This window comes from Schistocerca serialis, chromosome 9 (assembly GCF_023864345.2).
Source record: "Schistocerca serialis cubense isolate TAMUIC-IGC-003099 chromosome 9, iqSchSeri2.2, whole genome shotgun sequence".
NCBI classification, from domain to species: Eukaryota; Metazoa; Arthropoda; class Insecta; order Orthoptera; family Acrididae; genus Schistocerca; species Schistocerca serialis.
In genome coordinates this window covers 296790127-296806505 of record NC_064646.1, presented here as the reverse complement: position 1 = coordinate 296806505, position 16379 = coordinate 296790127, and positions in this window count along the sequence as shown.

Genomic DNA, 16379 nt, shown 5'->3' with positions numbered 1-16379 from the left:
TTTAAAGAAACATCGTGTGAAAGCAATCTTCCGGCCATCTACAAAGACTCGAGCTCTTCTGGACTCAGCCAAGGATGACCTGGGATTACGGAAGGCTGGAATTTATAAAATACCTTGCGACTGTGGGAAAGCCTACATTGGTCAAACCACACGCACAGTGCACGACCGCTGCGTTGAACATGAGCGCCACACTCGCCTTTTACAGCCCAGTAAGTCGGCTATAGCCGAACATTGTATTTCCACAGGACATACTATGGATTATTCGGCCACGAAAATCTTGGCCCCATCGAGATCCTTCTGGAATTCAGTTGTGAAGGAATCCGTGGAAATACGTTTAGCGGATAATCTCATTAATCGTGATGGCGGCTTTTTATTGAATAAGGCCTGGGACCCGTTGATTTCTTTAATTTCAACCAAAAGAGAACTTTTTATGGCTTCTGACACGTCGAGCGACAAGTAATTTTAATACTGAAATTTTATTGTTTTGGACACGTCTGCGTGCATGTTTTACTTTTTTCACGCATCTCATTGCGCTCCATAGATGCAGTAATATTGTAGAGGGCCTTGGAATCGACAGGTGGCGCGCATGCTACGGTAACTTGCGCATGCGCGCCTGCGGCACTTTTACGTATAAATAGAGCGACTTGCACTAGCAATCTCCAGTGTCAAACACTCGCCTGAAGATGGCTGTAAGGTTGTCAGCCGAAATATCGTGGAAACAAGTCGGTGAGATCCGGCTGCAATCCCGAAATCTTGTGGAATATTCGATACGCCGGGAAAACTTCAAGACTATTCCCAACAGTGTCTACCGACGAGGTAAGTTATGACCAAGTGGCTGGCCGGGGTGGCTGAGCGGTTCTAGGCGCTACAGTCTGGAACCGCTTGACCACTACGGTCGCAGGTTCGAATCCTGCCTCGGGCATGGATGTGTGTGCTGTCCTTAGGTTAGTTAGGTTTAAGTAGTTCTTAGGGGACTGATTACCTCAGAAGTTAAGTCCCATAGTGCTCAGAGCCATTTGAACCATATGACCAAGAAATTGCTGCATTAACTAAGTACTATGACCACCAGACCCAAATAGCTGCAGCCCATTATCAGTTCTTCCGTTTTCAGAAAAAGTCGGAACAGACATACCGTCAGCGATACACAGAACTAACGGGCATGAACAGGAAGTGAAAATGTAAGTGTAGTTGTGGAAACGTCTACAGTGATTTCATGATACGTGATGCTGATGTCCCAGAAAGTAGAATACGGTAACACCGAGCGAGGTGGCGCAGTGGTTAGCACACTGGACTCGCATTCGGGAGGACGACGGTTCAATCCCGCGTCCAGCTATCCTGATTCAGGTTTTCCGTGATTTCCCTAAATCGCTTCAGGCAAATGCAGGGATGGTTCCTTTGAAAGGGCACGGCGGACTTCCTTCCCCATCCTTCCCTACTCCGATGACACCGATGACCTCGCAGTTTGGTCTCCTCTCCCCAAATCAACCAACCAACCAATAGGGTAACAGATCCTAAAATAGTTCCCTCCCTTCCTCGAGTATTGCAAATCTTAGAGAAATATGATTCTGGTGCCATAGCGGTCGGTAAGTTTGACTAAGCTGCGATTTTTCGGTTCGAGTCTCCCCTTGTTCGTGACCGTCCCAAGCAGTCACAACAACGAGCGCGTACACAGGCGCGCAGACAGCCACGTCGACAAATAAACAGACCTGTGAACTTTGCGAAGGCTTCTCCAAGATCTTTTTCTCGCCATAAAAGAGAGGATTGCCCACCACGTAACACAACGTGTTACACGCATGGAGAAAAGAGGCCATATCCAAGAAATTTGTTTGCAACGGCACAAAAACACCAATTTTGCCCGCTCCCAGAAAAAACAGGCTTGTGTACATGCAGTGACTGCTGTGTTTTCAAAATCTACAACAGGTTCTGACAAAAGTAAGATTAAGGTTGTGTTTCCTTCTCGCCCTTAATGCTGTGCAATGATGTTCTACCAAACTATTTTTCATTAAGCATTACTGGCCGTCCTGTGGCCTTTAAGTTAGACACAGGTGCGTCAATAACTTTGGTTAATCATGCCACCTACAAACGGTTACGTTCACCACGCCTTTCTAAATCTAGCAAGCACCTCACTGCTTACAAGGGACAGGGAATTCCAGTGTTTGGACCATGTAGTTTGCTTGCCGCTTACATTTCTCACACTAGGACCGTGAATTTTACTGGAAATCAAGAGACAGAGAGAACATATTCGGTCTAGATTCATTTAAACTGTTTGGCCTTCGCATCCAAGAGAATGTACTTCCATTATCGGCTTTTGCACCATAAGACAGTGTAGCTAACTTGCTTAAAGATTTTCCTGCACTATTTTCCGAGGGAATGGAGAAAGCTACTAACTTTGTACCGCATGTAACACTGAAAGACAATGCACAGCCTAACTTTTTCCAGGCCCACCCCTTTCCAGTTGCCATATCAATGATGTTTCGGTGAATGGTTTCACGCTGACACTTGTTAATGGCCTAGCATTGAAATCTGCAGCAATTTGCGGAAGCATTGCACTTCTGTCACATTGAACGATTTTCTTCAATCGTCTTTGGGCCCGTTGTTGCAGGATTTCTTCCGGCAGCAGCGATGTCGAGGATTTGATGTTTCAGCGCATCCCTGATATTTACGGTACACTCATGAAATGTAAATTACGGGAAAATCCCTACTTCATCGCTAGCTCGAAGATGCTGTGTCCCATCGCTCGTGCGCCGACTGTAACACCACGTTCAAACTCACTTAAATCTTGATAAAATGCACATTGTAGCAGCAGTAACCGGTTTAACAACTGCGCCAGACATTTGTTGTCTTACATACGCGTTGCCGACAGCAGCGCAGTGTTCTGCCTGTTTACATATCCCTGTATTTGAATATGTACGCTTATACCAGATGCGTAGGCGCTTCAGTGCATGTTCTCTACATAAAATGAGAGGAGGATGCCCATGGATGGAATCTGTAAGTCTATTTAGTTGATTCAGTACATAAAACAACGGACCTCATGTCTGACAGTCAGGGATAGTCTAGCATGGCGGACGTTCTTTGTAGAAAAAGTGCATGAAATCAGTGGAAGGAATTACTCGTGACAAATTGTTACCTGCAGTCAATCTAACAGAATGACAGTGTGTAAGAAGTTAATAAGAATGGGGTCCCACGGCCGAGCAGTTTTTCAGAAGCCACACATTGCTGTAATCAATGCGAAGTGACACTTGAGGTGGTGTGAAAAGAGGCGTCAATGGGCAGTGAATGACTGGAAACGAGTTATTCGGAGGGACGACTCGCACTATATCCTGTGGCAATCTGATGGAAGGCTTGGCTAATATCTGCAGAACTCACCCTCCATCATGTATATTTCCCACAGCGATGTACACGGAATGTGATGTTATGATATGGATGTGTTTTACGTGGTTATATTGCAGTCCCCTTATTGCGACTAAGAAAACGTTATGTGCTGAAGGATGTGAACGCATTTTCAGGTATTCATATAGTTTACAGCATTATCTCTCGTATACAGGAAAGGGACAGTTCGGGGATGATGATTGTATCAGCTCCCAACAAAAGCAACATCTGTGAGGCAACGGTTTGTGGACAGTAACATTACTTCTGCCAGGTAGGAGACGAGATACTGGCTGCAGTAAAGCTGTGAGGGCGGGGCGTGATCGTGCTTGGGTAGCTCAGATGGTTTGCCGGCACGGTAGCTCAACGTGTTCGGTCATAGGGTTAGCTGCCCTCTGTAATAAAGAAACTTAGTTAATGGATCAACGACGAACTCAAAACGGATGTCTTGCGACATCCGCCCCGAGCAAAAAAAAAAGAGGTAGAGCACTTGCCCGCGACAGGCAAAGGTCCCGAGTTTGAGTCTCGGTCGGGTACACAGTTTTAATCTACCAGGAAGTTTTAACATTTTGTTGTGTTAGATCTCCCGATCTGAATCCATTGGATTTTAATTTTTGGAGGGCATTTAAAGGACACACTGTATTCAAGAACTATTGTGAATGTTGACGTCCTTCGCCATCGCGTTCAAGAAGGATTTCATCGGGTACAACAGTTATCTGGAATATGAGAGTGTGTAAGACAGTCTATGATGAGGTGTTTAGAAGCTAGTGTCCGAGCTAATGATAGACATTTTTAGCATTTTATTCAGCCGTTAGAACCACGTTGGAAACCTGAAAAAAAAGATAAATAGAAACGAAGCAAATATGCAGTAACAAAAAGTGTCTGTAATAAAGCAAAAATCAATCGCCTTACTTATGCGCAAACTTTCTTGCTTATTTTTAACTCCTCTATTCATCCGTTTGCAGGCTTCCTACGTATGTGTATACTCAGGCGTCTGGTAATGATTCAACTAGTGTGGAAACCCAAACAGTATTTGCCGTTTCTGGACCTGATAAGTAATTACTGAGAAATCCCATTCTCTACAGCTGGTACCTGAAATCTTTGGTGACCAGCTGCCCCGTTTCAGGTGTCCGTCACGTAAAAATTTATGGATAATATGTTTTAGCTCGACGTTAAGCTTTCCGACATGCCATCACAATGAATCATGCCTCAAAATACGCCTTTTCAAGAAAACGTGAACATTATTATACACAGAAAATCTCAAAAGTGCTTGTCCAAATTGGAAATTATTATTTTAATTTTGTTTTTCCGCAGTTGGCCTGTAGGCTGTTTTTGAGCAACGTCTTTCGTAGAAAAGTAGTTTTTCAAATTATATTCCTTCACATCAGACAGTTATTCACTACACAACAAGCAAATAGGTTTATCTTCGTACATGGTAAAGAAATAATCCTCCATCCATTTCTCCTGGAATTGGTGACATTCAGCATCTACTTTTCTCTTCTTAATGCCAGGCATATTGCGAATAAATGCAGTAAAGGTCCACAGAAACACTTGCACAAAATTAATTAAGTAGCACAGAACATTACTTGCGAAAAGTCAGTAAATTACTTCTTTGCTCATCAAGTTATGGCCCCTGCTGTCTCGTTCAAATAATGACATGTCGCGATTAATCGGTAATTTTAGTTCCATTGCCACCTACTACCAACGTTTGCTATTTGTCAGTATGCTGGATAGACGTACGAAGTACACATTGTTTTTGTATTGTCAGCACTGATCCGTAGATGAAGAGACTTCAAGGTGTGAGCTGCTTTCCCCATTCTCCAGACGCACATGGACACATGGGCCAGTAACTTCGCACTCAGGCTGGCGGCTGACGGCTAAATGGCACTGCGCATGAGAAGAGTAACCAAAAGAATCACAGATCTACGACCTGAGCTACAAAACCGAAAACAGCCGAGCGTTGGCGGAATTATCCGGACGGTGAACAATTCGCTCTTTCTCCCGCGAATTTCATCCGCTGACCGGACTGAAACCAACCGCGGGACGGATCCAGCCTGTGGGCCGAGTAGTGTTGTCTAGCGGAACTGCTCTACGCACTGTTGAGAATTTTTATCCTTACGGTGTAACGGTAGCATTCTAAAACTGTTAAAATGTAGCGTAATTTAATTTCCCTTACCTGAACGTAAAACCCCCGTAAACTTCCATTCCAAGTACAAAAAATACATAATTCGGTATTACGTTAATCTTAAAACGTTCATATATATTGACAGTGCATGTTACGTAAAGTTTAATCTGCACGTTTCATGTTCATTTCGGTGAACAGTATGTGCTCTCTAATACTGCCAAACTAGCAAAAATAATACTAATCTTGCCGTACGGGTATACAGATGTTGAACTGGTTTTCTCCATGTTGACAGACATTAAAACTTAAAACCGTTACAGGCTATAACGTGAAATACTTAGCGACTTGTTAAGAGTATGACTAGACACAGAAAAAAACCACAATTGTTGCATTTCGCACCCAGGTATGGAGAAGTATATCCTTAAGTTTGGAAACCGTTTGTTTCAGCTCTCTAAAAAATACGAGCAAGTGATGGAAACGACAACCGAAAAATTGTTATGATAGGATACGTAAACAAATTGGAATCTCTTCGAATCACTCAACTATGTAGCTTATGCTATCGTTACAGTCTTAAAATAAATAATGAAAAATAATAAATAATTCACTAAAGATTGCATTTTATTATCGTAAGTCGTGATGACAGCTAAAAGCAATAAAATCCATGATGATTCAAAAAAACTTTACAACTTCGGAGTGATATGGAAATTTATTGAGATATCTTACAGAATCAGCAAAGGTTTCATTTTGTAGCAAACAACATCAAGTTCCGCATAAAAGTGACACTGTCATTTTGATGTGACTATCATTAGTTATGCGGGAAACATCCTGTTGGTAATGTTGGTAATCAGTTGCTCGTTGCAGCAAATCGGGCATATCTTGTCCAGCCCGTCTGAACAAAATTCTTACGCCAAGAATAAATTTTGGTCCTGCTTGGAGGTTCTTTGCGTATTGTGTGCGAAATTTAAACCGAACAGTTGTTTCATATCTCGTTTCACGAAACCAAAACACACAGCGAGCAGGCTCCGCATAAAGAAGTAGTCATTTTAACTGTGCAGTACGTTGGCACTCGTGGTGGCGGAATGGGGTACTGATGGACTATGTGAATCAAACTTGAGGCTGTTTGCTAAAAAATGACATATCTACCGATTCTGTAAGTTATCTCGATAAATTTCTGTATCATTCCAAAGCTTTAAACTCCTTTTTCACTCGCTCTATATTGTGTAGAATAAAATATGTAAAGTAATATCTTTATCCGGAAAGTAAAAGTTTTTAAGAAAGATAAAAATTTCTCCTTCTTACCCCAAAACAACATTAAGTTTGGAAAGTGTCTGCAAAGCAATCACAAAGTGGGAAAAATATTGCTATATTTTTTTCTCTTTAATCATGCTACATCTTTACACGGCATACTTTCCTTTCTGCGGAAGAGTCTATTAGTTCAACAAAGTTCGTCAAACGTTTTGCTACACGAAAAATCAAAATGTATTTGTCTAATACTGAAATAGCCATTAATACGAATAGTACCAAAGTCTGGTGATGTTTTTCGACTTGGTTATGTGTATTTCGTCACTGTCTGCTAAATGAAATGAATATATTGCAGGAGTCGTAAGACTCGCCAAATAAGCAATATTGTTTTGGCACAAATGGTCGTTTTACAGGGTGTTTCAAAAATGACCGGTATATTTGAAACGGCAATAAAAACTAAACGAGCAGCGATAGAAATACACCGTTTGTTGCAATATGCTTGGGACAACAGTACATTTTCAGGCAGACAAACTTTCGAAATTACAGTAGTTACAATTTTCAACAACATATGGCGCTGCGGTCTGGGAAACTCTATAGTACGATATTTTCCACATATCCACCATGCGTAGCAATAATATGGCGTAGTCTCTGAATGAAATTACCCGAAACCTTTGACAACGTGTCTGGCGGAATGACTTCACATGCAGATGAGATGTACTGCTTCAGCTGTTCAATTGTTTCTGGATTCTGGCGGTACACCTGGTCTTTCAAGTGTCCCCACAGAAAGAAGTCGCAGGAGTTCATGTCTGGCGAATAGGGAGGCCAATCCACGCCGCCTCCTGTATGTTTCGGATAGCCCAAAGCAATCACACGATCATCGAAATATTCATTCAGGAAATTAAAGACGTCGGCCGTGCGATGTGGCCGGGCACCATTTTGCATAAACCACGAGGTGTTCGCAGTGTCGTCTAAGGCAGTTTGTACCGCCACAAATTCACGAAGAATGTCCAGATAGCGTGATGCAGTAATCGTTTCGGATCTGAAAAATGGGCCAATGATTCCTTTGGTAGAAATGGCGGCCCAGACCAGTACTTTTTGAGGATGCAGGGACGATGGGACTGCAACATGGGGCTTTTCGGTTCCCCATATGCGCCAGTTCTGTTTATTGACGAAGCCGTCCAGGTAAAAATAAGCTTCGTCAGTAAACCAAATGCTGCCCACATGCATATCGCCGTCATCAATCCTGTGCACTATATCGTTAGCGAATGTCTCTCGTGCAGCAATGGTAGCGGCGCTGAGGGGTTGCCGCGTTTGAATTTTGTATGGATAGAGGTGTAAACTCTGGCGCATGAGACGATACGTGGACGTTGGCGTCATTTGGACCGCAGCTGCAACACGGCGAACGGAAACCCGAGGCCGCTGTTGGATCACCTGCTGCACTAGCTGCGCGTTTCCCTCTGTGGTTGCCGTACGCGGTCGCCCTACCTTTCCAGCACGTTCATCCGTCACGTACCCAGTCCGTTGAAATTTTTCAAACAGATCCTTTATTGTATCGCTTTTCGGTCCTTTGGTTACATTAAACCTCCGTTGAAAACTTGGTCTTGTTGCAACAACACTGTGTTCTAGGCGGTGGAATTACAACACCAGAAAAATCCTCTGTTCTAAGGAATAAACCATGTTGTCTACAGCACACTTGCACGTTGTGAACAGCACACGCTTACAGCAGAAAGACGACGTACAGAATGGCGCACCCACAGACTGCGTTGTCGTCTATATCTTTCACATCACTTGCAGCACCATCTGTTGTTGAAAATTGTAACTACTGTAATTTCGAAAGTTTGTCCGCCTGAAAATGTACTGTTGTCCCAAGCATATTGCAACAAACGGTATATTTCTATCGCTGCTCTTTTAGTTTTTATTGCCGTTTCAAATATACCGGTCATTTTTGAAACACCCTGTATGTACCTCATTTACAGAAATAACACGTCAGAACATAATTTACGAAGTACAATATGAAATGCCTATTAGGCCGACTACAAGCAAAAAGTTTTGTGTTAAGAAGTAGTTTCATAGTTCATTCATACGCTCCAGTTTCTCAAGCATGAGATCGAAAAGCGGTAGTACGAAATTTTTGTGTAGATTTGGAATCGTCATACTCTTACATACAATTTTTATAATGTCCCTGTGTCCTCTCCTTCCTCGTTCTAACAAACAGTCTTGTCATCACTAATTCTGTAACTATTCCTGCAATTGTGAAAATTTTTCTCCGGTTAACTTCGCTAACGCTGCAAGAATCACACGTTCATTTATCCCACGTTTACTCTCCGGTTAGGCTTTACGTGTTCGTACAACTCAGCGTTTTCCGCGCTGTCGCGAGAATAGAACTTAGAGCGGCTGATAACTAGGAACTGCACAACAGGTAGTGTAGCGACCAGGCAAAAACTTTTAGTAAAAATATCATTTTATGGGGTACACCGGGAAGATAATATGTAATCTTTATTGCCTGTTATTCCTGTTAGTAGTTTATTTCCACTGTGGTTGTCTGAATTTACGGATTTCGCTAGTAATTATAGCAGTGCTGATCATTTGCACACCAAATCGACCACATAAACAAACAGCGACTGGCATTCGCCCGTTCTGGTTTATTCGGCTCGGCTCATATTGCCCTGTCCCCATTTGTCTGCGGGAATGTTTTTTTTATTTCTAGATGTGACGGGGACTCCCCCGGCAGAGACATCACATACACTATGCACGCATTCAAAAATCAACCTATAATTCGTTCAGAAATCAACTTCGAATGTGTTCAAAAATATTCAAAAACCAACTGGGAGGCGCTTCAAAATCAGATGAATAATCAACAGACCAATGTGCGCTGGATGCTAGGCGCTATGTGAAATAAGACATTTTCTTCAGAAATATGAATCTGATGTCCCCTGAAATCACCGCCCGGGATAGAGACGCCGGTTTGCCCCCTATCCCCCTCCGACACACCTCTAGATCTGGGCCCCGTTCATCACTGTCGTCCTTGTTATCGCTTATTGTCAAATGGCTAGATAGAATGTACTTGTTTATATCTCAAGTTCTTTTTTTAGGCTATAAAGGGTGAATATTAACAAAACCGACCATCTTCAGGGCCACATTCCTGACTGGAAATGGAGGAAACAACGTCCAATGAACATTTGTCCCGAAATGGGCGGTGTGCGTCCAACGGCAACACATCGTCCCGAACACAGTACGGAGCTGCATCGCATGCACGTCACAGCAAATGTTCAAAGCGGCCTCCATTGGATACAATGCAAGCGTTCACACGTTGCATCATGAACTGCCACACTGCTTCTCACGTTCCGGCCTCACTCCGAATAGCGTCAAAGGCATCGAGAACACGCTGTTGAAGGGTACGCACATCACGAACTGGTTCAGTATCCACACCGCTTACCACTTTCCAGATGCATCCAGAGGTAAAACTCCAAGGGGCTTGTCCGATGATCTAGCAGGCCGTGCTGCAGGGTCAACACGTCCCATCCCACGTCCAGGGATTACGTTGATCAGGTGTCGGCGAGCAGTAATGCGGAAGATAGATGGTGCTCTGTCACAAATAACCTGTCATATCCCAAAGGTACATGCTCAAGTAGCCCAGGCATAATATTCCGCAAGAAGTCCATGTACGTTCCCCTGTCGAGGTGTTGTGAAATAATAGCTGGCCCAAGTACGTGGTCGCCAAGAATCCCGGTTCACCCACTGATGCTGATGAGATCCGGCAGCCATTCCCCGAGGATTGTCTGTAGCCGACAGATGGCGATTATGCAGCCTGATGGTTCCAGTTCTGCTAAAGGTTTTTTGGTAGGCATGGAGGACTTTTAACAGTCAACGCTATCTGCCGTGACAATGATGCAGTTCTAGACACATGTTCATAGGACGTTTTTCCTCATTTTTTAGTCAGGAATCCTTTCTCTGGCAGCTTGTCGCTTTTATTAATTTTCACCTCGTATGTCGTCGTCAATTTATGTGGGTTGTGTAACAAATAGTATTTGTATTGTATTGTATTGGATTGTATTTCGTTTGCATAAATGGACAAACCAAAATGGCCAAAGATTTATTGAAACATGCAAAAGTTTTAACTTTAATATCACGTCAACACGTTTTAAAAAGAATCTATCCAAACAAAAAAATTTGGCAGTCACCCAACACATTTATCGGGTAATTTCAAATCGATCATGCAGCAATTTCATACCCTAACTACAAAGAAATTTTAAATGTTCAAGATGCTAATATTGATTCTGACCATTATTTAACGCGAAAAAAAGCATAACTTCTACCTCTAAAAATTTTTCAAAATAAAAAATGTTATACCAATATTTGACACTGCTAAAATAACACCAACTCTATCTAACAAACGTACTTGATAAAAAAAAAAGCAATCCAACAATTGGCAAAGCCTAAAAGAAAATTTCATCAAGACAGCATACAATGTAATCCCTCTTCGAAAGAAACAAAAACACCTTTGGTGGAAGGCGGATTGTGAAATAGCTGAAAAAACGTACAACTCCCTTTTAACAGTAAGAAAACCCAACTGACTAAAAGAAGACACGAAAATGCTCAACTTTTAGAAATCAAAAAAGAATTCCAAAAGAACAATACAAAGAAAACTTTATAAAACAAACAAAACGAACCGGCTACCAATCACAAATTCTTTGCTTCAAACATGAAAATGGCAGTTTAAATATTCACAACCACGAAAATTGTGAGGTATTTGCTAATTAGATTAAAACTGAAGAAACTGCGAAAAGGTGGGAATTTAAGGAGATGGGACCTGGATAAGCTGAAAGAACCAGAGGTTGTACAGAGTTTCAGGGAGAGCATTAGGGAACAATTGACAGGAATTGGTGAAAGAAATACAGTAGAAGAAGAATGGGTAGCTCTGAGGGATGAAATAGTGAAGGCAGCAGAGGATCGAATAGGTAAAAAGACGAGGGCTAGTAGAAACCCTTTGGTAACAGAAGAAATATTGAATTTAATTGATGAAAGGAGAAAATATAAAAATGCAGTAAATGAAGCACGCAAAAAGGAATACAAACGTCTCAAAAATGATATCGACAGGGAGTGCAAAATGGCTAAGCAGGGATGGCTAGAGGACAAATGTAAGGATGTAGAGGCTTATCTCACGAGAGGTAAGATAGATACTGCCTACAGGAAAATTAAAGAAACCTTTGGAGAAAGAAGAACCACTTGCATGAATATCAAGAGCTCAGATGGAAACACAGTTCTAAGCAAAGAAGGGAAAGCAGAAAGGTGGAAGGAGTATATAGAGGTTCTATACACGGGCGATGTACTTGAGGACAATATTATGGAAGTGGAAGAGGATGTAGATGAAGATGAAATGGGAAATAGAATACTGCGTGAAGAGTTTGACAGAGCACTGAAAGACCTGAGTCGAAACAAGGCCCTGGGAGTAGACAACATTCCATTAGAACTACTGACAGCCTTGGGAGAGCCAGTCCTAACAAAACTGTACCATCTGGTGAGAAAGATGTATGGGACAGGCGAAATACCCTCAGACTTCAAGAAGAATATAATAATTCCAATCCCAAAGAAAGCAGGTGTTGACAGATGTGAAAATTACCGAACAATCAGTTTAATAAGTCACAGCTGTAAAATACTAACGCGAATTCTTTACAGACGAATGGAAAAACTGGTAGAAGCTGACCTTGGGGGAGATCAGTTTGGATTCCGTAGAAATGTTGGAACACGTGAGGCAATACTGACCTTACGACTTATCTTAGAAAATAGATTAAGGAAAGACAAACCAACGTTTCTAGCATTTGTAGATTTGGAGAAAGCTTTTGACAATGTTGACATGGAATACTCTCTTTCAAATTCTTAAGACGGCAGGGGTAAAATACAGGGAGCGAAAGGCTATTTACAATTTATACAGAAAGCAGATGGCAGTAATAAGAGTTGAGGGGTATGAAAGGGAAGCAGTGGTTGGGAAGGGAGTGAGACAGGGTTGTAGCCTATCCCCGATGCTATTCAATCTGTACATTGAGCAAGCAATAAAGGAAACAAAAGAAAAATTTGGAGTAGGTATTAAAATCCATGGAGAAGAAATAAAAACTTTGAGGTTCGCCGATGACATTGTAATTCTGTCAGAGACAGCAAGGACTTGGAAGAGCAGTTGAACGGAATGGACAGTGTCTTGAAAGGAGGGTATAAGATGAACATCAACAAAAGCAAAACGAGTAGAATGGAATGTAGTCGAATTAAGCCGGGTGATGCTGAGGGAATTAGATTAGGAAATGAGACACTTAAAGTAGTAAAGGTGTTTTGCTATTTGGGGAGCAAAATAACTGATGATGGTCGAAGTAGAGAGGATATAAAATGTAGACTGGCAATGGCAAGGAAAGCGTTTCTGAAGAAGAGAAAATCGTTAACATCGAGTATAGATTTAAGTGTGAGGAAGTCGTTTCTGAAAGTATTTGTATGGAGTGTAGCCATGTATGGAAGTGAAACGTGGACGATAAATAGTTTAGACAAGAAGAGAATAGAAGCATTCAAAATGTGGTACTACGGAAGAATGCTAAAAGATTAGATGGGTAGATCACGTAACTAATGAGGAGGTCTTCTTGAATAGAATTGGGGAGAAGAGGAGCTTGTGGTACAACTTGACTAGAAGAAGGGATCGGTTGGTAGGACATGTTCTGAGACATCGAGGAATCACCAATTTAGTATTGGAGGGCAGCGTCGAGAGTAAAAATCGTAGAGGGAGACCAAGAGATGAATACACTAAGCAGATTCAGAAGGATGTAGGCTGCTGTAGGTACTGGGAGATGAAGAAGCTTGCACAGGATAGAGTAGCATGGAGAGCTGCATCAAACCAGTCTCAGGACTGAAGACCACATCAACAACTTGCTAATTATTTTTAAAAAACTATTAAGCTCTACAGAACCGGCGGATAAATTCCAATCACAGAAAACTGATAACATCAACCCAAACTCTAAAGAACCTGACGAAATCGAAATAACTGAACAAAGTAAGAGACTTAAAAACAATAAAGCATCCGGAGAAGACGGTATAATTGCAGAACTACTAAAATCAGCTGCCTCTAACACTATAAAAGAGATCACCCAACTAATAGGACATTTCTGGTGAACTGAGAAAATACCTGAGGATTGGAAAACAGCTATAATTCATCTGTTGCATAAAAAAGGGACGGAACCGATGTTAATAATTACCGAAGAATCTGTCTTCTCCCTGTCACATACAAAATTCTCTCGCAATGTTTACTTGACCGAACCCAAGAACAGTTAGATCCTAAAATTGGTGAATACCAAGCAGGCTTTAGACCAAACAGACCCAGTCCGGAACAAATTCTTAATTTGAAACTAATTCTTGGGCACCAAAGCGTTTCTAGTAACAATATTGCATATAGAAAGGTGGATTTTAAAAAGGGCTAAGATTAAGCTGATCGTGAATCTCTTTCCCAAATTGTAAAGGAACAAGGACTAGATAAAAAATACTAATACTGATTAAGGAAATGTTAACCGACACTAGCTCGAAAGTTAACTTCATGGAAGAAATTTCTGAACTATTTTTTATAAAGACGATGTCAGACAGGGAGATGGACCTTCCCCATTACTGTTTAACTGTGTTTTGGGAAAGGTAATTACAGATGGCGGGAGCAAAAGCCGAGTCAAAATAGAGATCAATCAATCAAGTTAGGTAGAACTAACATTAGAATAGATTGTCTCACTGCTGATGATGATATGGCAATTTTAACTGGTGATATAACCACAGCTCAAATAAAAATTAAAGTTCTTAAAGAAGTTGCGAACAAATTAGGACTACAAATATCACTCGATGAAACGGAATATACGACATGCAACAAACAAGCACCAAAGTTTTTGAACACGAAATATGGAAAAATAAAAAGGATTTCTCAGTTTAAGTACCTGAGGGAAGTCATATAAGAAAACGGTCTGGAAAAAGATGCAAACGAAGATAGCTGTATATATATATATATATATATATATATATATATATATATATATATATGCGGCTGCAATATATAAACGTTATATATAAACTCACGTTCTAAATTCAGTAAACTTAGGCTTTACAGCACCGTATGAGAAATTTATGGCCTGAGAAGTAAGGAGGAAACAGAAGAATACACAGATGTACATGGTGACATGAGAAAACGATGATTTAAATTTTATGAGCACATTAAAACAATGGCACCGACTAGGTAGACAAAAACAATAGTAGAATCAACTGAGCCAATGAAATGGATCGCTGCGATGGAGGAGGATCTTAATGTAGCGTGTATAACTCAGGCAGACGTTACAGATAGGAAAACATTCAGAAAAGATATTTGATTGGAAAGTTGGGCAGACGGAAATTAGAACTGGAACACCGTGGTCTGATGAAACAAAGAGACTTCATTCTTAGAGGATGAAACAAATTTGGAGGCAATGGAAGACCTACTACCACAAGCGACATTGATTGATTGTACCTCGGGTGGTGCTATTGGGCCCCATACGTGATTAATAATAAAATATAATAAAAAATTGTATTTGATATTTTAACGGAATGTAGTAGAATTTGAATACGCTAGTAGATGAAATACCTTATTTTTGGCTGGCAACAAGCCGGCCGATGGTTGGCCTCCCGTGCTCTACACGCTCTGGAACGGTGTATACACTACTGGCCATTAAAATTGCTACACCACGAAGATGACGTGCTACAGACGCGAAATTTAACCGACAGGAAGAAGATGCTGTGATATGCAAATGATTAGCTTTTCAGAGCATTCACACAAGGTTGGCGCCGGTGCAGACACCTACAACGTGCTGACATGAGGAAAGTTTCCAACCGATTTCTCATACACAAACACCAGTTGACCGGCGTTTCCTGGTGAAACTTGTTGCGATGCCTCGTGTAAGGAGGAGAAATGCGTACCATCACGTTTCCGAAATTGATAAAGGTCGGATTGTAGCCTCTCGCGATTGCGGTTTATCGTATCACGACATTGCTGCTCACGTTGGTCGAGATCCAATGACTGATAGCAGAATATGGAATCGGTGGGTTTAGGAGGGTAATACGGAACGCCGTGCTGGATCCCAACGGCCTCGTATCACTAGCAGTCGAGATGACAGGCATCTTATCCGCATGGCTTTAACGGATAGTGCAGCCACGTATCGATCCCTGAGTCAACAGATGGGGACGTTTGCAAGACAACAACCATCTGCACGAACAGTTCGACGACGTTTGCAGCAGCATGGACTATCAGCTCGGAGACCATGGCAGCGATTACCCTTGACGCTGCAGCACAGACAGGAGCGCCTGCGATGGTGTACTCAAAGACTAACATCGTTGCACGAATGGCTAAACGCGTTTTTTTCGGATGAATCCAGGTTCTGTTTACAACATCATGATGGTCACATCCGTGTTTGGCGACATCACGGTGAACGCACATTGGAATCGTGTATTCGTCATCGCCATACTGGCGTATCACCCGGCGTGATGGTATGAGGTGCAATTGGTTACACGTCTCGGTCACCTCTTGTTCGCATTGACGGCACTTTGAACAGTGGGCGTTACATTTCCAATGTGTTACAACCCGTGGCTCCACCCTCCATTCGATACTTGCGAA